This window comes from Monodelphis domestica, chromosome 4, assembly GCF_027887165.1.
Source record: "Monodelphis domestica isolate mMonDom1 chromosome 4, mMonDom1.pri, whole genome shotgun sequence".
NCBI classification, from domain to species: domain Eukaryota; kingdom Metazoa; phylum Chordata; class Mammalia; order Didelphimorphia; family Didelphidae; genus Monodelphis; species Monodelphis domestica.
In genome coordinates this window covers 193,433,032-193,458,997 of record NC_077230.1, presented here as the reverse complement: position 1 = coordinate 193,458,997, position 25,966 = coordinate 193,433,032, and the positions used below count along the sequence as shown (strand labels likewise).

The window sequence follows — 25,966 nt, the reverse complement described above, 5'->3', positions numbered from 1 at the left end:
AAGCATATTTTTAATTTAATTTTTCTTTTTTTATTTCTTTGTATTTTCTTTTGCAACATATTAAATTAGGAAATATGTTTTGCACAATTTCACATGTATAATCAATACAGGAGCAGGGAAGGGCAAGAGGGAGAGAAATTAGAACTCAGTTTTTTCAAATGTTAAAAAATTATGTGTATTTGGGAAATATTTAATGAAATAAATTAAAAAAGTATTTCAAACAAACATAAGAGATTCCAGGTAAGCCTATAAATTCGGGGTATTTTCATCAGGCTATAAATAGCATTGTAAAGTGCTCACACAATGTCTGGCACAAAGTAAGTGTTATATAAATGTAGTGTTTACTATGCGCCAGGCACAGTGCTGCCACTTAACAAATACTCTCTAATTAGATCCTCACAACAGTTCTACAAGGTAGGTGCTTTTATTATTCTCATTGTATAAGTTGAAGAAATGAAGGCAAAGTGAGTTCAAGTGACTTTGCCCCAGGTCACACAGCTACTAAGTTTCTAAGGTCAGATTTGAACTTAGATCTTGCTGACTAGCACTCCAACTGCTCCAGCCACTGTGCCACTTCCAAAAAAATTGTTTGGGAGATTCTTCCTTCAAGTGAACCTGTTCCTTCACTGAGTGAATAATGAGTTCAGATAAATATACTGGTAAATTGAAAAACAACAATTGTTCTGGAATTGAATAAACCCTAAAGAGCTTTAGGATACTCTTTTACTATGTCATGCTATAAAAAGTTAAGAAATTTATCTAAGAGATAGAAATAAACATGCTTCTATGACCTGGGAAATTTATTAAGGACTTATCTAAATGTCACTGAAAACCTATTGACTATATAATAAGTGCTTCACTTGAAAAAATGGATTATTCCTCAAAAGCATGTTTACTTTCTAATTTGATAGAAATGTATTTAATGAGAAAAATAAAGAATATTTGCTAAATAAATCGCAACTTTGTGAACTAATAACAAATCATTTAAAATAATTAATTCTATAAAATGAGATATGCTCTCACATAGTATATATGCTAATTTATATCATTTTAAAATTTAACTCATATAAAATACTAGTATATTATTTTACTATACTAATATATATTACCATAAAGAGCACATGCATATATGTGTGTATATACACATATAGTTGTATATATATTTATATATGCATGTTTATGTATATGCTATCATACAAATACTGGGATAAATTAAAAGAGCACTGGTCCAGAAGTCGGTAGAACTAAAATTTTAATTCTCTATCTGACAAACCAGTTACCTAAAGATGTTTGCTAAACAAATCACTCTCAACTTCCTCATCTATAACACAGGACCAAATTTATATTCCAACTTTTCTTACCTCGCAGAATGAAAATCAACGTGCAAATTCTTTTAAAAAGTATAAAGCACTGTACAAATGCTTGGTATCTAGGTGACACAGTGGTTAGGAAGATTACTCTTCCTGAATTCAAATCTATCCTCAGACACTAAGTAGTTGTATGACCCTAGGCAAGTCACTTAACCCTGTTTGGCTCAGTAGCCTCATTTGTAAAATAAGCTAGAGAAGTAAATGACAAACCACTCTAGCATCTTTCTTCAAGAAAATGCCAAATGGAATCATGAAGAGTTGGACACTACTGAAAATGAATAAATGTAAAATATGCATTTTTCTATTATACTTTGCTCTCCTCCCATTTCTCCTTCCTCTAATTTCTTCTTTTGTTCTTCACTAGTTCCACTCTCTCCTTTTCTCATTGTCTGAAGGTACACCTCTCAATCTAAACCTTTCTCTTCTGCTCCTTCTATATCAGTCTTTCTGGATGAATCTACAATAAAAATAGCTTCAACCATTGCCTTGCATATGCACCACTTTAGATTCTCACAACTTATTTGTTTATTGAGCATTTATTAAGCATTTATTATGTGCCAGGCACTGTGCTAAACACTCTACAAATGCTATCTCATTTGATCCTTATACCAGGTACATGCTACTTATTATCCCCATTTTACAGATAAAGAAACTTTGGGAAAACAGAGGTTAAGCAACTTGCCTGGGGTCACACAGCTAACAAGTGTCTGAGATCAGATTTGAACTCATGTCTTCCTGACTTCAGATCCAGCACTTTATCCCCTGGACCACCTACCCAGTCCATGTAAGGATGACATTTTGGATGGCACATTTTAAAAGAGATAGTCATAACTGTGTAACAGAGTGTAAGAGAATAAGACTGCAAAAAACCTGCAAACAGAGGCAATGAATGGAAGTTTGAAGAGCTGTCCAGCAAGGAGCACTCCAGAGGAGAAAGTGACTGGGAGAGGGCAGTTAAAAGAAACACCCAAACCGCTGGAAAAATCTCTCTTTCTCCTGGCACTTGAAGGAGGAAGAACTGAGAAGACCCTTTCCTTGTTGGTTACTGATTTCTCTCTACATTATCAAGAATTTACTCAGAAGATCCTTAAAACTGTTAGCCACATCCCTCATCTAAGACATTTATACATTTATTACTCAGTTTAGGATTTACTTAAGATCAGGGAAAGTCCTAACCCCTCTCTCCTATCCAATTTCCCTTTACTTCCCCTTCCTTAAAATAAACCCTTGTTCCAACAACTTTAGAGAGTGAGTTATCTATCAGATATTCAGGCAACTTACTCAGTCTGAATCCCAGTTTGACTCCAACTGAAGAGACTAACTGAAGTGGGAGGGAGAGGGAGGAGGGAGACAGAGTCTGATTCTACCTTACCTCATTGGTCAGTCAGTAGGCTTACCCAGAAATCTCCCATAATCCATCTAAAGAAACAACGACCTAATACATAGTCTTGAAAAGAATAATCAAAGGAAGAGAATGGTTGAAGTGGAAGAGGCAGCCTGGAAAAGGGGCATATAAATATGGTTGAGGAAATAGATGTATTTTATTGGATCATAGCATTAAAACTGGAAGGGACCTAAGATGTCATCAGATCCAACTCCATATTTTATAGATATGGAAGGGAACTGAAGCTCTGAAAAATGGTGACTTGTTCACATAGGCAGTATATGAGCCAGAATTTGAACTCAGGTCTTCCTGATTCTGAGTCCAGAAACCATTGACAGTTTTGTTCATATATTTGATGGAGAATCATCCTGAAAATGCAGTAGACTTCTTATATTTTTTCCATAAAGCTATACTAGGACTAATAAGTGGGTGTGAAATTGACATACTTCATTCACTCAACCTAAGAAATCATTTCATAACAATTAAACATAAACTCTGTCAATTCCTACTATGTGTTGGGTTAACTTGAGTGGCAGCAAGCTTCCCATCACTAGTTTAGGCAAAGCCCAAGTGAGAAATGTTGGCAGAAGGAATTTCTGCCCTGTGTATATGATTTGGATAAATAATCTCCAAACTTTCTTTAATTTAAGTTCTATTATTTGACTTTCATTAGAAACAGAATGTATTTATAATTCTTTCCTGTATTTTGATCAATCCTTTCCCAAAATATCTGGTTGACAAGGTAGATAAGAGTTTTGGTGGACTCTGAGTCTGTAAATCTTGAGCCTGGATGCCCACTTCTGAGATTGACTAGCTGTGTGATCATACAAAAGTACCCTTGCTCACCATGATCCTCTTAAGATAATGCTTTTACATGTTACCCTAACTTAAAATATAGTTTTCTCTTATTTCATCAATTGCAAGAAAGCTAGAAATAAGACTTGTGAGTGGCTGCTTTGAACTAGTCTACGGCATTAGAAAACTGATCTCAATACAAAATTATCGAGTTCAATGATTCCAAGCATACAGGAACAAAAACAAGCCTTCAATGCCACCCAGACTAAAATGATACTTTTGGGTGCATCTAATCCAGAAAAAACAGTGCAGCAGTTGTCTCGGTGACTGATGAAATTCTGCTCCTGGATAAAACCTAGCAGGCGGCAACACAACCATGATAAGACTAAGGTGATATTGATAGGCAGATAAAAATAGTGGAAGAAGTTGCCAAAAGAATATCCTTAACTCACAAAGATGGTACGAACATTAGGCTAATCTATCATTACTGTCAGAGGAGTAGATAGTTTCGGAGGCATTTCCTGTTATTGATCACCACAAGACAGAACATTGTCCTCTTCCTCCATGACAAAGAAATTACAATAGTGGTTCCTCCACTTTATTTTATCTAGATCTGAACTGTTTTAATATATTCTGGCTGTATTCTTGGGGAAAGGTCAAGAAAATGTTGTAGAAAGTACAAGTTGAAGAAGGAATAGTATGTCAGCTGTCAGGCTGCTGAATGGGGCAAATCTCATAACCAGAACTCTTCTTTCCACACTCAAGATGACATTTTTATTTTACTAGACCTGTAATTTCTTCCGTAAAGGGAGCTCCCAGGTGTAGAAATTCCCCTATGAATGCAAATCAGCTCCTACTCTGCAACTTGAAGAGATCAGTCTGGGAAAATGAGCAGTTAAGCAATTGGCACCACAGTATGTCTCAGGGATAGACTTGAAACACAAGTCTTTTTGACTCTGAGGGTGACTCTCTATCCACTATGCCACACTGCTTCTGAAATATGGCATTGAAGATCAAATTTAAGGTTTATTGCCATATTTGATGTTCTAAATAAGTGATTTTAAACTATATAAAATATATACATTCAATATAACATAGACCATGTTAATTTATGATTTAGTAAACCATAAATTAACATCATCTATGTTATATTGTATGTTTATTTTGTTAAACATTTCCCAATTATATTTTAATTTGTTTTAGCTGCACTTGGTTGTTTTGTTGACCCTTGGCTTTGAGTCTGACACTTCTTACTACTATAAGAATATATTAAAAAATCATCTTCATTCTGGTCAACTTTAGGACCCACAAGGTCACTCACTACCTGTGTAAAAGCATTTCTTCACCCTAATGCAATTGGCACAAATAAGTGAGAGTAGTCACTAGGTTTACTTCTGTAGGCAGTGGAAGTACATGGTAAGTCTCATGATTCTCCAAATCAGCAAGTCAGGAAAATATGCCAGACTTACTTAATCATCAAAATCGCTTGTATATGTCAAATAACAGTGAATGTGTAACCCTCCATGTTCGAGCCCTCATCAATCACCCTGCTAATGATAACAGTGGTGAAAGGAATAAAGGGATTATATGTACTTCATGTTTGAAGTTTGGGGGTTAAATTTTGCAGTGTCTAGCTATCATGGCAATTAGCACCATAGAATGAGTCAAAAGAGACAGTGAACAGCCTCAAATAATGGATTCGTGTCTCAAAATTAGAACTACAAAATCTAAAAGCTTCGTATTTATAGTCTACAAAGGAAAAATAACCTGGGATTATACAAGAGTATGCTTTTATGTAAGTACAAATACAGAAAGGAAAATTATGAAAAATTAATGAAAAGGAAATGGATTTTAACTTGATGTTATCTTTCCCAACCAGGGAAGGCAAAAATTTACCATTCTTCTTATTCCCTTAGAGAAAGCAGTTATAATAGAATATGGATTCATAGCTGGTAATGTAGCATTTAATAAGAGAGTTTCCTTTCAAAAGACCTAGCATAACCAGAGCCCTGAAACTCTTCAAAGTGCTAAAAAATGGGATCCACATTCATCGGGGAAATTGTTTTGTTTTTCATTTTTGAGATTAAGAACTTTTCACAATGGAAAAAAAGTTAGCTCATTCAATTGATGGCTAGAAATTTTAACTACTGACAGGAAAAAACCTACATGGAGAAAAGTGAATTTGATGAAAAAAGGAAATAGTGTCAAGGGAGCAATATCAAGTGAACAGTCAAATGTGGTTACTTGGGCAGTAAAATTATATGAGGTTACAATTGGTTCCTCATTGGGTCTTCTTCACCTTCTAACTTCCATTGACTATCTTCTCAAGGTCAAGAGAGTCAAATTGTGTCTCCCCAGGGTTCCTTTTAGGGGGCAACAAACAAAGAAAGACAAAAAGCTTCCAGGAAATATTTAATGGCATTAATTACTCTGATGCTTGTAATACCTTGAGTTTAACAAAGCACTTCCTACACCATAATCCTATAAGGTAGGTGGGAAAAGGCATTTTTTGTGGAGGTGATGAAAGGGAGTCTACACATGTAATTTCTTCAGTGTTAAGCATTTCCAGGGCGCATCTAGGTGGCACCGAGGGGAAAAGAGCCAGGTCTGGAGCTTAGAGGACCTGAGTTCAAGTCCAGAGGACCTGGATTCAAATGTGACCTCAGATACTGCTTTGTGACTCTGAGCAAATTCCTTAATCCCATTTACCTTGCTCTTCTCTCTTTGAGTTGTCACTAAGACAGAAAGAAAGGGTTATAATTTTTTTTTTATTGCCAATGTAGAAAGTCATGTTGCTGGCAAATTGTCTATGATTATAATCTTAAGAAGGTAAGGGACTTGCTCCTAATCACACAGCTAGCTTGTATCAGAAAGGGAACGTGTGTACCCTAGTCTTTCTGACTCCAACGGGGCCAGCCTTCTATCCAGGAGGCAGTGTGGCAATGGAAAAGATTTTGCATTTAGAATTAGAAAACATGACTTCAAAACTCACCTCTTTTATTTACTATATGATCTTAAGCAAGTCACTTAAAATGTTTTGAGTCCCAGTTTCTTCAGCTGTGAAATAGGGATCATATTATTTTTACCACCTACAAGATTGTTGTAAGAAAAGTACTTTCTATAAACCTTCGAGTGCTACTTGAATGTTGATTATTATTTCCATTTTACATATAATGAAACTGAAAGTCATTTTCCCCTCCACTCTTTAGAGTTATTTTATGAAAAGACATTATCTGTAATCCAAATTCACCCCAAGGGGTTTGGGGTTGCTGATTCAAAGAATTATGTGGATTCATAGGATTATTGAATCATCGATTTAAAGCTGAAAGTAAACTCTGAAACTGTCTAGGTGAATTCCTTCATTTTACTTTTTTATTTATTTGAGTTTGGGTCTCCCTATTTTGGATAAGCTGGAAGTACTGTATCCACTCATTGGTCCAACCCCATTGCCCATCAGCACAGAAGCTTAAGCCTGATTCATTTCTGATCTGGGCTAATTAATCTCTCCTTGGGCAGCCTGGTGTTCTCATCACCATATTAATAATGGATTTAGTATGAAAACCCAATCAGATTTTAATTTTAATTCAGAACTCTCAAGCTCAAGCTATTCATCAGCTGTGACCACTTAAGCATCAGCGGTGATAGGCATGCTCAGACACATTTGGCAAACCCTTGATTTTACAGATCAGGAAACTGAGGACCAGTAAGTAACTTGGACCTAGGTCAGATACACAATATCAGAGGTAAGATTTGAATCCAGTTCCTTTCACTCTAAAGCCAGTGATTGTATCTATTTTACCATGTTGCCTCCTATTATAATAATAAACACTTAGACCACAAATTCTCTAAAGCATTAATATTTATACTAAAATAATCAAAAGGAAGCAATTCCTAACACAAGATGAAAGTTGGACAGGATAGCATTTACACATGGCTGTCTATTCCTCTCTTGGTCCCTCACAAAGAGCTGGACCTGGAGTCAGAAAGACCTGGGTTCAAATTGGGCCTCAGACTTTTCTAGCTATGTGATCCTGTTTACCTATTTGCATCAGTTTCCATTTACTTACATGGAGCTAATAGGAGACATGGAGATAAGTAAGGGCATCTCCCTCACAAAGCTATTGTAAGCATCAAATGAGATAATATTTATAAAGCAATTAACACAGTATCTACGTATGATAGGCATTATAAAAATGCTTATTCTTTTCCACTTTCAGGGACCGGATATGCAATATAAGAAAATGGAAACAATTCCAAAAAATGATATTATACAAAATGCAAAATGTGTAAATACCTTTGGGAACTGATACCATTTTAAAGGTCTTTTGGTATCCATTCATAAAACATCTCAAAGAAGGAAATATTTTTAAGAAGAAGCAGAGGGGAAATAATAGTGTCAATACCCAGAAAAACTCAACCAAGAAGATATTAGTAATTTCTGACTCTTTACACTTACTTTTTGGGTGTCTCAAAACCTTTCTGACATTGATCTATATGCATTTATCAAGATAGTCCTTCACAAAAATATGAGGAAGGAACAATCAGATTCTTCCCTCAATCAGACAATTTTCTCCAGGGGAGCATAGAAATTATAAAGAAGAATATGGACCAGAACTACAAAAGAATAAACAGCATGGGCAGGTTATAATCTGCACTGATGTAGCAATGTCAATGAGATCATGTTTCCATCCAGGCCTGAAAGGTAATATTTTGGCTTTATAGCTTAGTATTGTTGTCGTCCAATTTTTTTTTCAGTTGTGTCCAACTCTCTGTGAACCTAGTTGGCATTTTCTTGGCAAACATACTGGGATTCACCATTTACTTCTCCAGATCATTTTACTGATGAGTAAACTGAGGCAAATAGGATAAAATGATTTGCCACGGGTCACACTGCTAGTAAGATGTCTTCCTGGCTGCAGGTCTGATGCTCTATCCATTGCACCACCTAACTGTCTTGTAGCTTTTAGGGTATCTAATCTCTTTTCTTTTCTAATCATCATTTAAAAGGACTCACAAAGGAAAGAAATCTACATTTAAAAGAGGAAAGTCATGCTACAGAACATCAGATTTGGAATCAGAAGATTTTAAATCAGGGAGATATTTATCCAAAGCTTGGATCTACCATTTGATACCCGTGTAAGGTTGGACAAATCACTTAAACACTCAGCCTCTTTTTAATATGACAAAGATGAACTAGATAGCATCTAAGATTCCTCCCAGTTTTAGTTCTTAGACTATGATACAGTATTAAGTAAATGTAACTACTGCTCACTCTACAAAAGGTTAGGGGTTGGGTTTTTTTTTCTTCTTTTTTACTTGTACATTATAATTGTAAATAAATTTCTGGTGTATTTTTTTTTAAATCTTAATTCTAAAATGTTTCTATCAAAATTAGATCAATTGTTTTCTCTGTTTTGGAGGATCTGAGATATGGAAGGCAGGTTTGTGGTAGGCTGCTTTTGCCATACATGTATCACCTTCCCCTCCTCCTCCTCCTCCTGTCCATCATTATCTTTGTGTATTGGCCATGGAACTTCATGAAAATGCCATGCCACATACATATACATATATGGTCTTCCCTAAGCCAATCCCTGAAGGCAGAGAAGGGAAGTAATCATTTGATGATGAATAAGATTTCAACCCCTTCTTAGAAAAACGATGGGCTTTACTTACACGATAACAAATTAACCAAGCAAAATGATGAACTCATCAAACCCGAGTGTACCAAATGCAAAGATAGCCTTTTCCAAGAACATCATTGAAGCTTTTTCTTCCTCCTTCTGTGTCCTGAAGGCAATTGCATCCAATGTATGCAAACCTTTTGCACTCTGGCAAGTGAGACCCATCTGTACCCCTCTCTTTTTTAATAATATTTTATTTTTCTCAATTATATCTAAAACAATTTTAACTTTTTTTTTAATTTTGAGTGAAATTCCCTCCCTTTCTTCTTCCCTTCCCCCAAGATAACAAGCAATTTGATATAGATTTTATATGTATAATCATGTAAAACATTTTCAACATTAGTTACTTTGTAGATGAGATCTAGAACAAAAATAGTGATGAAAGTGAAATATAGAATGTTTTTAGTCTGATTTGAATCCCTCTCTATTGATATTTAAGATTCATGTTCTAACCTCTGATGCCCTTACCATAACTCTGCCAATGAACTTGTCCCTCAGAGTCTTATGTTTGGCTATAAACTCCTTATATGAATTAAAATCATTATAAATAATAATAATAAAATAGATTATAAAGTGGCATTGTCTTAAATATTTACTGGCTTATCTAACCTTTTCATGACACTCTCCTTAAGTTCTACATTACCAAGAAGGAAACAAGACACTCTTCAGCATAGCCTTCGCCCAAAAATCAGAACATTAATATAATCTTAGATATATATGGTGCTTAATTCTCAGAGATAGAAACTTATTTCTGACAATAATGCTGTAGAGTAATTATAGTAGGTATCATTGTCTGCAGGGTTGATGAGACTGGGTTCTATCCTATGAATTTTTATTTTCAGACTTTTCAGCAAGAGTGGGAAAAAGAAGAGGAAAGAAAAGGGGAAATGGAAGGGAGGAGAGGAGAGCATGAGTATTCACAGAAAATCTTTACACAGGATTTGTATTTATATGCAAATATGTGTATGTGTGAATGCATGTGTATGGGTGTATATGGATAAATGGAAATATATGTATATATCAAGGATATATTTATTGTGATAGAATATATATATAATTTTTATGATTTGCTTATATTTTTAATGTTCATTTTCAAATGTTCTTTAATTTTTTTCCCTTTTCCACATTTCATTTGTCTACTAAGGAAGGAAACATATTCAAACATACATACAAAGACAAGCATGTATATTATGATATACATATTATGTTTATACACATATACTCCCTGCCTGATATGCAAATAAAATATATGTATATGATGTGTGTACTTAATATATATTTAATATATACACATGTATCCATTCACCTATGTTATGATTAAAATTCTATGGATACTGTATATTCATTTATAATTATTTATTAATAAAGGTTGGAGAAAGGGAGAGAGAGAGAAAAACTCCATGATTACCTGACCACCCTAAAAATAAGCCATTCTCCATATTACCCTGCTCCACTCCAAGAACTTTCATCACAAAAGAGAATCCACATCTGCTCTATCCCCTTTCTTATAAGTGCAATGGCATCACTCCTTCTGTGTCTCTTTGGTTGGACAGTCTTGACCTCAGTGTGGGTCAGAGCCAAGTCTTCTGGATACCAGGAGTCATGGGGCACTGAAAGCCAATTCCTTCCTGAAGCCAGAGAGTCATGAGATCTGTAGTGGACATTCCTGCCCAGTCAAAGAGTGGGGCTTATGTTGATCAAATTGGATTGGCAAACAGGATAAGGGGGTACAATTTATGTTAAATTCACACAATCCTTCCTCTGATTCTTAGGGAGATTAACATGTTGGTCTCTCCATCTGGTTCTTTGGGAAATTTACATGTTGGTCTCCCTAATGAATCATCCCATATAAGATATCGATTTATTTCAGGATTGTCTCACCAGGGTCCATAAGGGCACAAAGATGTTGTACTTTTCATGCGGAGTCTAACTACAATTGAGATGTTTCTTTTTTTCTTTTTAAACCCTTACCTTCCGTCTTGGAGTCAAGATGGAATTGACTCCACGGCAGAAGAGTGGTAAGGGCTAGGTAATGGGGGTCAAGTGACTTACCCAGGTCACACAGCTAGGAAGTGGCTGAGGCCAGATTTGAACCTAGGACCTCCTGCCACTAGACCTGGTTCTCAATCCACTGAGCTACCCAGCTGCCCCCTGAGATGTTTCTTAACATATTAAAAAATATTTCTAGGCACATTGATAAGGAGCCATTAGGGGACATTCACCTTTTTGGCACAAGGGTTTTACAATCAATATAAAATAATGGCTTATGGAGAAGCGGAGTCAAGATGGTGGCATAGAGGCAGCAAAAGTTCAGACCTCTGAAAATCCTTCCTTACCAATTACAAACTAAATGCTCCTAGGGGACTGAAAATCAAACCTAACAACAAGACAGAGCCAAAAAACCCTCCTGCTGGACTCAACTTAAAAGGTACACCCCCAAAATCTGGAATTCGAGAACCCTCTGGTTTAAGGGAAAGGAAGAAGGAAGTTCCAGGGACTCCTCGCCCACCTAGAGTGCTAAGGCTCCAGTGGCAGCTGGAACTTCTGGGCGGGCAAAGGTGCTGGTCTGGAGGGAGTACCTTGTGGGCAAAACTATGCCAGGCTCAGAGCATCCAACACAGGCAGTGGGAAAGCAGTTAGAGGAGAAACGCAGAGTGCAGAGAGGGAGGCATAGTTGCAGCAACAGAGACATTAAGGGCACATTCAGCTAGGTTTAATCCCATCAAAGCCTTCAGAGGGCAGGGAAGCTCAAGCTCCAACAACCCTCCCCCACAAACTGCACTGAGAGTTTTACTGACAAAGTACCAAGGGTGAAGGTTGAGAAAAAGCCCAAAACCACAAAAAAAAAAACAAAAAAAGAGAGGAGCAAGAGCTTAGGCAACAGCAGGGAGTAAAGAAGGAGTAAGTATGAGCAAACAACAAAAAAAGAAAAAAGAAATTACAATCAACAGCTTCTATACAGGCAATGAACAAAGAGCAAACAGAACAAAGAAGGATGAGGGAACTCCAAGCAAAAAAAAACAGAAATCCCAGTGAATTGGATAGAGGCTCTGAAAGAATTTAAAATACAATTAAAAACACAATTAATAGAGTGTGAAGAAAACTGGAAAAGAACTTAAAAACTAAGATAAGTCATCTGGAAACAGAGGCACTATAACTAAAATAAGAAAGTAGTGTCTTGAAAGCCAAAATCAACCAGCTGGAAAACGAGGCAAAGGAGATGAAAGATGAGGCAAAGAAGATGAAAGGTGAGGCAAAGAGGATGAAAGATGACCTCGTAAGAAAATCAGACCAGAAGGAGAAGGATGACCAAAAGGCCAGGAATGAAATCCAGTCTTTAAGAACCAGAATACAACAACTAGAATCAAGTGACTTCACAAGGCAGCAGGACACTATAAAACAAAACCAAAAGAATGAAAAAATTGAGGAAAATATGAAGCACCTCATTCACAAGACAGAAGATTTAGAAAATCGTTCAAGGAGAGACAACTTAAGAATCATTGGTCCACCAGAAGACCATGACAAAAGAAAAAGTCTGGACATCATACTACAGGAAATTATCCAAGAAAACTATCCCAATATTCTAGAAAAAGAGGAAAAAGTGGAGATTGAAAGAATCCACAGATCACCTCCTAACCTTAATCCCCAACTGACAACACCCAGGAATGTTATAGCCAAATTCAAGAACTATCAGTCCAAGGAAAAAATATTACAAGCTGCTAAGAAGAAGTCATTCAGATACCATCGAACCACAGTGAGGATAACACAGGATCTGGCTGCATCTACACTGAAGGACCGAAAGGCATGGAATATGATATTCTAGAAAGCAAGGGAACTAGGCCTACAACTAAGAATCAACTACCCAGCAAAACTGACTATATTCTTACAGGGGAAAATATGGTCATTTAACAAAATAGAAGAATTCCAAGCATTTGTAAAGAAAAGACAATACCTGAACAGAAAATTTGATTCCCAAGCACAGAACTCAAGAGAAAGAGGGAAAAAAGAAAAACAAAAAAACTTGTTCTAAGGGACCCAATAAATTAAAATTATATGTATCCCTATATGAAAAGAGGTCATTGGTAACTCTTAAAAATTGTAATATCACCTGGGCAGCTAGAAGAACTACACTTAGAGGGAAGAGTGACAAACTGTATAGGTTGAAATGCTAAGATATAAATATATATATATATATATAAATATGCCCATATGTGTATACATAAATACAAATATATGTATATCTATATATTGTATATATATACAACTAGAGCTAAAAAAAGATGTTAATACTAAAAGAAATGAGAAAAGAAAAAAGGGGGGTAAATTTATATGTTACAAAGAAGCTCATGGCAGGAAGGGGGAGAACATCAATACATTGGAAGGGCAAAGAGGTTGGAGATAGGAAATACTCAACTTGTACGTGCATTGAAATTGACTCAAAGAGGGAAGAACAATCCAATCCATTGGGGCAGAGAATTGATTTGCACCCTATAGGGAACTAGAAGGGTAACAAATGGACTGGTGGGGAGGGAAGCAGTACAAGAAAGGGAGAAGGTGGGAGGGGTTAAAAAGACTGTAAAGAAAATAAGAAGGGAATAAGAAAGGAGGGGGTAGAAAGGGAAGTAAAACAAGGGTGGGAATTAGGAGGACTGATTAAAAACAAAACATTGGTGTAGAAGGAAATAGTGAAAGAAGAAAAGGCAGGACTAGGAGTAGAAATCAAAATGCTGGGAAATACACAGCTGGTAATCATAACTCTGATTGTGAATGGAATGAACTCAGCCATAAAACACAAGCAAAGAGCAGAGTGGATTCGAATCCAAAACCCTACCATATGCTGTCTACAAGAAACACATATGAGAAAGGTAGACACACATAGGGTAAAAGTAAGAAGACAAAGCCAAAGTAAAAATAGATCTAGTTAAAAGAGATAAGTAAGGTAATTACATCCTGATAAAAGGCATTATAGACAATGAGGAAATATCAATAGCAGAACCAGAAGAACATTGTATACAGAGACCAATACACTGTGGTACAATCAAATATAATAGACTTCTCCATTAGTGGCAATTCAGTGATCCTGAACAACTTGGAGGGATCTACAAGAAAAAACACTATCTACTTTCAGAGGAAACACTATGGGAGAAGAAACACCGCAGAAAAACAACTGTTTGAATACATAAATCAAGGGGATATGGTTGGGAATGTAGACTCTAAATCAACATCCTAATGCAAACACCAACAACATGGAAATAAGTTCTGATCAAGGACACATGTAATACCCAATGAAATTGCATGTTGGCTGCAGGAAGGGTGGGTGGAGGGGAGGGAGGGAAAAATTGTAACTCTTGTACCCAAGGAATAATGTTCTAAATTGACTAAATAAATTAATTTTAAAAAATAAAATAAAATTGACAAGGTACACTACAAAAAAAAAGTCCATTGGTTCATAGTTGTTTGTCCTTTGTTTTCAAAGAGTACCAGTGATATCATGGAGTTCTACCTTGGCTTGTGAATATAAGTGAGGCAGAGTTGTACAGTCCTCAGCCTCTCTCTCTCTTCCAGAGTCATCAAAGTCCAGCAGCAAAACAAAAGCCAGAATGACTGGCAATGGACCAGGATGAGGCTTGAAAGGACCTCAATGTCTACTGAGGCCAATTCCTTCATTTTACAGATGAGTAAACTGAGGGGAGTTCTTCAAGCAAAAGGCTAGATGACTCATCATCTATGTTCTAATGGATTATTTTAGAGGTGTTGGAATGGGTTGGATTAAATGGTTACTGAAGACATTTCCAACACAAAAGTTTTTCTGTGTTTTCACTATTTATTAGATTACCAACATGAAAATTAAATACCCTCATGAGTTAAAAAATATATAATGGCTCATGAGAAGAACAAAATTGGATGGAGGGCCCAACCCCCCATAGATAAGTTCATCATAGTCAAAGGCTCACTCTGAGTCTCATGATGCAGTGTTTGATTTCTAGGGACATATTGTATTGCTGTCATCTTATTAGTCTATTAGGAACCATGATTGTCCTTATAGCATCTTCTTTGGGATATCTGCTTTCCTCATCCATGTTATTGGCTATGTCTTTCCTGAATTTTGCTTTAAAAAAGATCTTAGTCTATGGATTTTGGGGATAGCTTCACAATCCCCTCTCATGAATATAAGATACTGCCCAGTTTCCAATCCTAATATAACCTGGAGGTAACACAAAATATTCCAACATGATGAATATTAATTTATATCAATGATAGACTTGGTAAAGGATATATGGCTAAGATACTAGGTTACCTATCTAAGAAAACCTTAAGTAATATATAGATGACTTCTCCCAATAACAAGAGGAAGAAAAAGGAATATATAATATATATATATAAATATAAATAAATTACAATCATAACAAGTCCCTGATATATATTGAAGATTAAGCATGTAGGTCAGGTGTAACAATATTGCAGTTACCTGCCATCTGCCATGAATAAAGAAAGTTGCCATGCCAAATAAGAAAAGAGGATAGAAGTCTGATTAAAAAATGGTAATGTGGTTCCCTATTCTTATTTCAACTCCATTCACAGGGATATCAAATTGGAATTAGAACCAAATAGGAGCATATTTTAGTCTCATTGTATAGGCTCAAACAGAGAAGGCTGACCTAAGAAACTTGCTGGTCAGTCCCTTCCCTGAGTCCCCTGAGACAGCTCCCCCATTTTGACATGGACATTCAGCACCCTCAACAGGGGTCATTGGCATGTGTGATCATGTGTTCATCAGCATTGATCAGCGGTTTATTAAGCAGCTCCTTTTCCTGGAATCAGACTCAAATACCAGTTACAGTCCCATAAGATTTAATAACCAATGGCAAGTTTCAACAGTCTTAAGCTTTGGGGTATGCAATGTCAGGGATGTTAGATATTGTAAGCTGGTCCATCAATTTCAAATAGCAGTTATAATTCCATAAACTCTTTTAGAAAAAAATCACACAAATGAGAAAAGAAAAAAATCAAGATCATTATCTCAAACCTCATTAAGCACTGTAATAGTTAAACATATGCAATAAAAAAATATACAGACTGATTACTTAAAAGTTAAATCTTTTATCTGTGTTAATTAAATATCTGGGTAGGACCTATAACCCAGTCTAATTCTGAAAGATTCACTCCAGGGGATGGACAGAGGAGTCACAGAGTCACTCATATGCACATCACCATGGACGCCAAGAGGCCAGGAAATATGAGGTATGAAAGCCATGGACCAATTGAAGGATCTGAAAAGATCCAGGTGAGGGCCTGAGACAAGTGTTCGAAAAGTCAGTATGGGAAACTCAATGGGTCTCTTTGACTTCTGTCTCCCACAGAGCTTCCTCTTTCTCTGAATCATCCTGGTGGCTCTCATCTTATCTTGCCATCTCTAGCAAGCCATCTCTGGTGGCATGGAGGGAACCATGCTAGGCTAGAATCCAGGACTGGATTTTACCTTAAGTTAGAAAGACTGGAAACTTTATTTCTTCCTTTCTTTTTCTTTACTAATAAATGCTTATAAATTTAGTATAAAGTCTCTAAGATTAATTTTTATTTATAACATGTCTCCCTAACATGATCATGATCCTCAGTACTCATTTGCATACTTTTTGTTTTTGCTGAAAGTTTAGCAAAGGCATAGCAACCAAAACAAAGTTTCACTCATTTGGACTGGAATTGTTGCCCATAATAAAAAAGAGCTCTCATGGAGCTATCTCAGCATCCTTACAGTCCAACTCCACTGCCTTGGTGTCCTATTTGGCTAAGGACCCTAATAATAGCATTATCCTTAGTCTAGTCATCAGAAGAAGGAGCAAAAGATGAAAATGTAACATGGCTTAATTCTAAGAACAAAATGGTACTAAATGAAGATGGCAATTTTAACAGAATAAACTAATCACAAAATCACAAAAATCAAAAAATCACAAAAAGATTAAAATTAAAGTTAAAACAAAATCAAATAAAAAAGAATAATCAATGATGTACAGCAAAAGTGACAAAATACAATTATCAGTATCAATAGAAAGTACCCATTTTACATTAAAACAATTAATCCAAGTCTTTTTCTCCAATTTTGAAGGCCATTCAAGTAGTTAGCAACACTTGAAAAAGGCTTTCCCAAGTAGGCTAAGTCCCTCCAATTTGCCAAAAGTTTTTACATACACCTCATTTCCTGGATGTAAATCATGGAGTAAGAAGTCCAAAGGTCCAGGCTGTGCTACAGTCCCAGATTTGTGAAGTTCACATAATTTGACCTGTGATTCCCAAAGCTTCTCTGTGGCAGCTTCTCAGGAACCAGGAACTCAAAACAAAAATAAAATTCTGCTCTGCTTATAAGTCATTCTTACATGACAAAGAAAAACTGAAAGAAAAGAAAATGGCAAAAGAGGGTTGTCTCTGGACTTCATGGTCACCAATTGTTATGATTAAAATTCTCTGGAGACTTTATACACTCATATTATTTATTGGTAAAGGTTAGAAAAAAAGAGAATATGCTCACCTAGTTTCTCTAGTTAAAAGTATGTCTATAGATATTATCTATTTATTTATGTTTATATCTATGCCTATATGCTTATATCTGTATTTATCTATATCTATATTTATAATATAATAACTGGAGATGGACTGTCTTTCAGTCGATGGTCAAGCACTTGTCAAGTGTTTATTATAGTGCCAGGGATTGTGCTGGGAGCTGGGGATTTCAAATGAAGCAAAAAACATTTCCTCCCCTCAAGGAGCTCACAGTCTAACGAAGACAACAACATGCAAACAATTCTGTACATACAAGATATATACAATCTAAACCAAAGGTCATCTCACAAAGAAGACAGTTACTAGTAAGTGTGGAACAAAAAGTTCAGTTTATCTAGAAATCTATATATAATATCTATATATATCTTTATTAAGAGATGTTGATAAATACTATAAATGTATCTTAATATAGATTATAGCTATCTATACTAAGAAAGATATTGATAAATGCTATAAATACTGATATATCTTAATACAGATTATCAATATTTATATTAAGAGTGATGTTGATAAATATCATAAATATTGATATATCTTAATATAGATAGCTATATAAACAGAGATATAGACATTCTCTGTTTTTGAAATTCACCAATTGTGCAATGGATATCAAAAACATTAGACAAATACTGATGCTATACAGAGAAACAAAAATATATGCAGTCCCCAGTCCCCTTCCTACCACTGGTAATTGGCACCAGCATCCCTTTCTCCAGTGCCAAGTTCCAGCTTGTCTCCATTTACAAATAAAGAAATTGTGGCTCAAAGATTAAGCGATTTTAGCAGTGTGAGACTGCTAAATCTAGGAGTGAGGCTCAGAAGCCAGGTGTCTTGACTTCTGGTATCTGCTTTCTTTTTATTACAACACAATACTTCCTTCAGTCTCTCAAGCCTTGAGGGCTTAGAATTCTCCACACTCAGAAAGAAGCATAAAACCTTGGCAGAGAACAAACTGCCCACAAGAAGAAGCAAGAACTCCTGACAGGAGAGCCTCTCTGACTAGCCGTCCCCCCCAGCCCCCTACACCCCCCACCCCAGCCCCACCCCCCTGCCTTATCTGGCCTCCCAGACTTTGGATTCTGTTTGTCTGTCTGGGGCTAGGCTACTTACCTATCCTTTCTTCTTTTTAAATTTTAAATCAAATCTCCCAGACTCTGGACTCTGCCAACATAATGCATTTAAAAGAAATATCAGACACACGATTAGCATTTTCACCAAATCCTGCCTTTGTATTTTTAGTCTCCAATTACACTGCATAGATAACACTGCTACAAGGCATCACTGGGGTTAATTTCACAACTCTGAGTTCAGTCCTTGGAGGGAAGGAGTTGGAGGCTTCCATTGGGACAAGAGTTCTTAACTTTTTTATATCAGAGACCCTTTAGCACTCTGGAGAAACATATGGATGCCTTCTCAAAATAATATTAAAATGCAGAAAATATGTAGGACTAGAAAGGAAATAAATTATACTGAAATAGTTATCTATAGACATGTATTTATATACATACCTCCTTATATGTGTACATATGTATATATGTGCATATGCATGTTTGTGCATCCCAGAGTAAGTGTACAGAATCTAGAGGGGGGATGATCATGCTCATAAGCCCTGCTTCCAGAGAGTCTGAGGAGGGTAGATCTCATGAGTTCAGAAGTTCTACCATAATAGGCTAAGTCTATCAAGTATCTGCACTTACCTCTGTCACAGGTGAGCCCCTGGGAGTGGGGAGGCACCAAGCTGCCTAGAGAGGGGCACAGGACAGAAATGGGTCCCACTAGAGTAGAAACATCGAAGAAAAACAACTCCTTGACACATGGGTTGAGGGGAATATGGCTGGGGATGAAGACTCTAAATGATCACCCTAGTGCAAACATCAACAACATGGAAATTGGTGCAGATCAAGGACTCATGTAATACCCAGTGGAATTGCACATGGGCTATGGGAAGGGTGGAGGTAGGGAAATAATATGAATCTTGTAACCAAGGAATAATGTTCTAAATTGACTAAATTAATTTTTTTAATAAAATAAAATAAAATGCACTTTTTTTTTAATTTTTAAATCAAATCTCCCAGACTCAAGACTCTGCCAACATAATGCATTTAAAAGAAATATCAGACACAGGAGAAAAGAGAAAAAAAAAAGAAATGAGTCCCACCTGTCAATCTGAATAAAACAAAAACCACCAAGTAGTAATAATAAAGGGCCTTTCATTGAGACATGCTTATTATCACTGCACCAGCCCTGAGGTACCCAAAATGGGCAGAGGGGAGCAGGGTTGCATAGTCTCCTGGTGAGGAGCTCTTACTTAGTCTATAGAAGAAGAGGAGACTGGAAAGGGCAGCCAGAGGCTGGAGCTGGCCGGGAGAGGTGTGTCCCCTCAGGCAATGCTTGGCTCTGGGAAAGAGCTAGATAGAAACTAAATTTAACACACTGGTGATCAATGGCAGGGCTTGGCCCTTGAGAGAGACCCAGGCACAAAAACAAAATAAATGCATGAGGAGGAAAGCCAGTGGGAACAGCTATCTTCCCCTGGAGTCTTTGAATAGAGAAGCTTCCCCTCAATAGATGTATACTGGGGGGTGGGGGGGAGAATAGTGATTTCTTTTGTTTTCTTTAGCAACCTATTTTATTATGAATTTGCTGATTGTTCTGTGTATAGTTCTCAGAGAGGCAGCTACGGAAAATGAATAGACAACTGACTAGAAGAGAGGAAGATCTGTGTTCAAGTCTTGTCTCTAATATTCATTGAGTTATTTGGCCCTTAGCAAGTTATTTATCATCTCAGGTCTCTTGGCAGTTCTGTAAGACTATAGTTACAGAAGAGGTGACAACTATACTGTTTTCCTGAAATTCCTCACCTGTAGCACCCTATGCCAGTGAAATCACAGGTCCAGTCTGTATCCCTAAAGTACTGCCAATAATTAAGAATAAAAAAAGAGTTGTCACATGGGAGAGGCATGCTGTTAATTATTCTTGAGTTAGCATCTGATCTGGCCTCTCACAGACAGCTCTGTTCTATTTGCAGGCGTGCCCGGGGATGACACCATTACATTATTTAATCTATCATGTCCTTATCCTCCGCCTGATGTTTAAGGACATCCTCAAGTTTTCCCCAACCCACTGTTCCAGGTTTATTTCTTAGTGCTCGCCTTCACACGCCAATGTTCTAGCAAAGCTGAACCCCTAAAATTATCCCAACTCGATCTTCTATCTCCCATTTCAATATTTTCACATAAGCAGTCTTCCATGCCTTGGATGCCCTGCCTCTTCATCTTTGTCTTTGTTTCTGAGTCCTTCCTTCTCTTGTAGGATCTGCTTCCAATGGGACTTTTCTCTGTCCATATGTGCAATAACTTATTAATATTTGTGCACGTTTTATTGTTCCTGCTCAGTCATTTCAGTAATATCTGACTCTCCATGACCCCATTTGGTGTTTTCTTTGCAAAGATAGTGGGGTGCTTTGCCATTTCCTTCTCCAGCTCATTTTACAGATGTGGAAACAGAGGCAGCAGGATTAAGTCACTTGCTCCTGGTCCCACAGGTATTGGGTATCTGCAGCTGAATTTGAACTCACAACGTGGAGTCTTCCTGACCCCGAGGCCAAGCACTCTAATTCACTGTGCCACCTGGCTGTCCCTGTGGGTTTGAAAACTTTTCATGTCAATATAGACGTGGGCAGTAATGCTTTCTATGAAGTTTCAACAAATCTTCTCCTAACTCTGATGCCAACATGCTTCGGATCAGAATTGTCTATAAAATCAAGTTGTCTCCATGATCCTATTAGGCACATTACTCATCCCCCAGGAAAACTGAAGCCCCCAGAGATCAAGAAGAAGTGTGATGCAAGAGAAGAAAAGGTTTCTTTAGAACCTGATGTCCCAGAGCTCGAATCTCCCCTCTGCCACTTGCTACATGTGTGGCGTTGGGAAACCTGTCTGGGACTCATTTCCCTCCTCAGTAAAATGAGGAAGTTGGACTAGATGACTCTAAAGTCCCTTCCAACTCTAACTCCATTCTATTTTATTTATTTATTTATTTTTTTAGTTTCTCATGGGTAAAGGGACTAAAAGGAATAGATTTTGTGGAAGTTTTCTGTTTGTTTTGGTTTATTTTGGTTTTTCCCAGCTGGAAGGACTGAAGAAGGCTCATGGGAAGCAAAAGCCATCTGGGACAGAGGAAGTCTGGGAACCATTGCTCTCTGCAGGGAGGGGAGAGGTTCAGAGATGGCACTGCTCATCAAGGAGCAGATGGCAAAGAAGGGTGCTGCTGCCTTGAACTGAGTACAATCATGAGGAGTAAGTAGAAGGGAGGAGGGAAAGGGAAAGAATAAAGATTTATAAAGTGCCTACTATGTGCTTAGGAGACTGATCTGACTTGTTGACCTACCTAAGGAGTGATCTGCCTGCATAGAACCTGCTATTTGCCCAGATGCTAAGCTTGCCTTGCTATATGCGGGATAGGGGATTATCCCTGCTCCATTAAATTTTCTCAGTCCCTTACCTCATCCCTGCTTGGCCAACCCGGGAGTTTCCTGTTCTATTTAAACCTTTGTTTATTTGCTATCTAAAGTTACCTAAGGGATTTTGTCTCCAAATAAAAATGAGCTGGTTTTTGTTGCTTTAAAGGAGTAGGAAAAGGAGGCAAGACACAAAGCCTGAGGTACCTGGATCAATTGCGTCAGTCTTAACTAGCTGCCTCCATTAAGCCTCTTCATAAAGTGAACAAAGAAGATCTTCACTTTGTAACAGAAGGGCAACTCCCTGGATCTCCCTTTCTTACATTACAACTATAAATGAGCTTGTTTTTCTTGTATCCCTAGCATCTATCACAGTGTCTACACATTTTTGTTGTTGTTTAGACATTTTTCAATCATATCCAACTTTTTTGTGACCGCATTTTAGGTTTACTTGGCAAGAAGAATAGAATAATTTTCCATTTACTTCTATAGCTCATTTTACAGAAGAGGAAACTGAGGCAAATGGGGTAAGTGACTTGCCCAGGGTCAAAGAGCTCCTAGGAGCCTGAGACTGAATTTGAACTCAGAACTTCCTGACTCCAGGCCAGGCATTCAAACTACTTTGCCACCTAACTGTCATGTCTTGCACATAGCAGATAAATAATTAATATCGATTAACCACCTACTATAGGCAAAATATTGTGTCTTTAAATATTGGGGAAAATGTGAAGTGTAAATGATATAAGCATTTTTGCTCCAGAGAAATTTATAATCTATTGCCAAGTCAGCATCATCTCTCAAAAAAAAAAAAAAGTAGATTAATCTCATTCTTAAAATCTATCTTTCATAGGGAAAATTAAGAATTCAGACATCGAGAGCTCTCTGAAATATACGGTGTTATAAAATTTTTAAAAGAATTTTAAGTGACTGGTTAATCTGAAGTCTGATTCTGGGAGTTCTCTAGAAGTTCCCATCAATGCTAAAAGCATGTTTAATAGTGTTAAAGCCCTTGCCATACTGATTACCAAGAAGAGTCAAGTGAGACAGTTTATTTCGGGACTTTTATTTAAATCATACTCTGATCTAACCAAACTGAGCTTGTTCTTCACTCCCAACAATTAGTGCCTTCCTTCACAAATGTCCTTCCTTTTAGGTTGTCTGTACCTTGAATGCAAAGTTGTTTGTATGTTTTCTCATTCAATATGGAAATAGGTCTTGGCCAAAGACACATGTAAAACCCATTGGAATTGTGCATCGGATATGGGAGGGGTTTGGGGGAGGGGAGGGAAAGAACATGATTTTTATAATCCTGGGAAAATGCTCTAAATTAATCAATTAAATAAAATTTTAAAATAAAATAAAATGTGAGCTCTTTGAGGGCAAAGATCATATTTTTGCCTTTCTCCATATTCCCCAACACAGTCCCTGGCACTGTAGTGAGTGCTCAATAAATGCTTGTTGACTTGAGGACACCCCCACATTCCCATTGGCTGCACCATATGCATGAATAGCATGCCTTCCTAACTCTGCCCTCTAGACTCTATCTCTTCCTTGAAGATGCAGCTCAGGCATTATCTTCTACATGACAAGTTTTCTAATTCTCTCAATTTTGAGTACCATCTCTCTCTCACTATTAGGTATTTGAACTACTTTCATATATTTCTATTGATTCATTTTATTTTTGTGGTATACATGTGTATGCCTTTGTAAATATGTGCATTGTGCATATGTGTGCAGATATTCATGTGTATTTATGTATTGTATATTATTTCTATTTTTCTTCCCTTTTAGAATGTAACTCCTCAAGAATGTAAGAATTGTTTCATTATCACTAAAGTTTAGCAAATTGTCTGACATATAGTAGGAGCTTAATAAACACTTGTTGCTTAATTAATTGTACACAATCTTTTCCCTTATTGCTTCAAATCAGTTTAGAGACTTTAAATATCATTTTCAAGCAAAAGAAATTGCAATTGGCAGACAATGCCTTAGCAATTAAGATTTTGTCAGTGGTCTTGCCAACATGAAGTGGAGTAGGGGCTGCTAGGTGGCTCCTTGGATAGAGCTCCAGGCCTGGAATTGGTAATATGCCAGTTCAAATCTGGTCTCAGATATCTTCTTAGCTGTTTGACCCTGGGCAAGTCACTTAATCTCTATTGCCTAGCCATTTCTGTTCATCTGTTTTAGAAATGATACTAAGAAAGTAAGAGTTTAAAAGAAAAAGAATTGGAAAAAAGACTACAGTGATGAAATATGGGAAGACAGTTATCTCAAACAGGTATATCTTAGTGTCAAAGATCTCTCAATCAAAATATATTAGTGATCTTATTTTAATTTTAAAAATCTGTTTTCTTTCTTCCTAAATTCCACTACCTGTTATATAATTTTGGTTTGTTGTCCTTACTCTTTATTCAGTTCAACAAGACAGCCCTAAAACTAGTTTCTCCTCTGATGAATTGAACAAGTTGTGGAATCAGTCCCATTAATAATACCCTAAATCATTTCTACTTAACAAGAATTATAAAGCATGGCTCAATTTGCAATCTACAGAAATTACTGAAAATTAGAATAGGCAGACTTGATGGATTTTGATTATAGGCAATCAGAATTTTAACCTCCGCATGTATTCATCAGACATTTTCTCTTCATATCTCTAGATTAAATTTATTCATGGTAATCTAGAAATTTAATTTTCTGGATTGCTCTGATGGAGCTAATTTTCTCATGATGGTTTTCAGCTAGAATTGCATGGAGGTCCCACTTTTTCTTTAGTTTGATTGGCCTCTTATGTGGAGGTGCCAAGTTTCATATCTATATAGCAAGTTTTGGTACCTTGCCCAGAATGATTCCTCCAGGCCAACTACAAACCCATATACTTCTCCAGCCTTTATTGTTAAAGATTCTCGTCTTTTTTAACAGTCATCTTTTCTTAAAACTTGAGCTAATACTATTATTACAAATTGTAACCAAATTGCCAGATTCAAAATGTTTAAAACTGGTTAGAGCCTCAAAATGACTATTTAAAAATAGTCATCTCATCTGTCGAATGTTTAAGGTATATTTTAAATTTTTCTTATATAATATTTTGTTATACTATTCTAAATATTGTTTCTATTATAGGCAATATCAAAATCAAAGGAGCGAAAGAAAAGTTGATTTCTACTCTTTGCCATATTATTGTTTGGTTCCTCCTCTTTAATAGTCTTCCATTTTTTAAATAATGCTTCAAGTACAAGGTACTCAGTGCCTAGTTGTTTTGTGGCAACTTCTAATAACTGTGCTAATATATCTGAAAGCCAGTCCCAAGAAAGGAAAGGCTACAATAAAGGCAATTGTACGGCCAGCACTGTATGATGGACATAGTTCAGGCTTTATCCAGGAAATTGACAGCACTTGCTTCATAGCATTATAGAACACCTGACTTTTTAGCATCCAATTTGGAGTGGGTGTTCAGTGAATCTGTGATAACATTGGTATTGAGAACACCCAATGAGAAAACCCCCATTTATGATTCAGGGCATCAAGAACACTGGACAAATTTGATATTTTGAATCAGGAAGTTAAAATTCTTCCTCAGATATTTACTAGCTTTGTAACTCTGGGAAAGTCACTTATCCTCTCTAAGCCCCAGTTTCTTTTTTAAAAATTAATTAACTTGGGGGCTTTTTTGCTTACATTAATGTTCATAAGTCCCTCTCTCTCCTCTTTGTGCTAGAGAAGG

At 36.7% G+C, this 25,966-nt stretch overlaps 1 long non-coding RNA gene across 4 annotated transcripts in view; it reads right to left on the bottom strand.

Annotated features, from left to right (window-relative positions):
• Nucleotides 1–2,737, bottom strand: part of LOC103095848 (uncharacterized) — a 65,548-nt gene extending 62,811 nt beyond the window's left edge. For 2 of the 4 annotated variants that reach the window (XR_467705.2, XR_467706.2), the window contains exon 1: nucleotides 2,652–2,736. This is a non-coding gene — a long non-coding RNA (uncharacterized LOC103095848). Of the gene's footprint in view, nucleotides 1–2,651 lie in introns of all 4 variants that reach the window. The other 2 variants (XR_008911252.1, XR_008911253.1) reach the window with 2 other exon arrangements.
• Nucleotides 2,738–25,966: the final 23,229 nt, after the last annotated feature.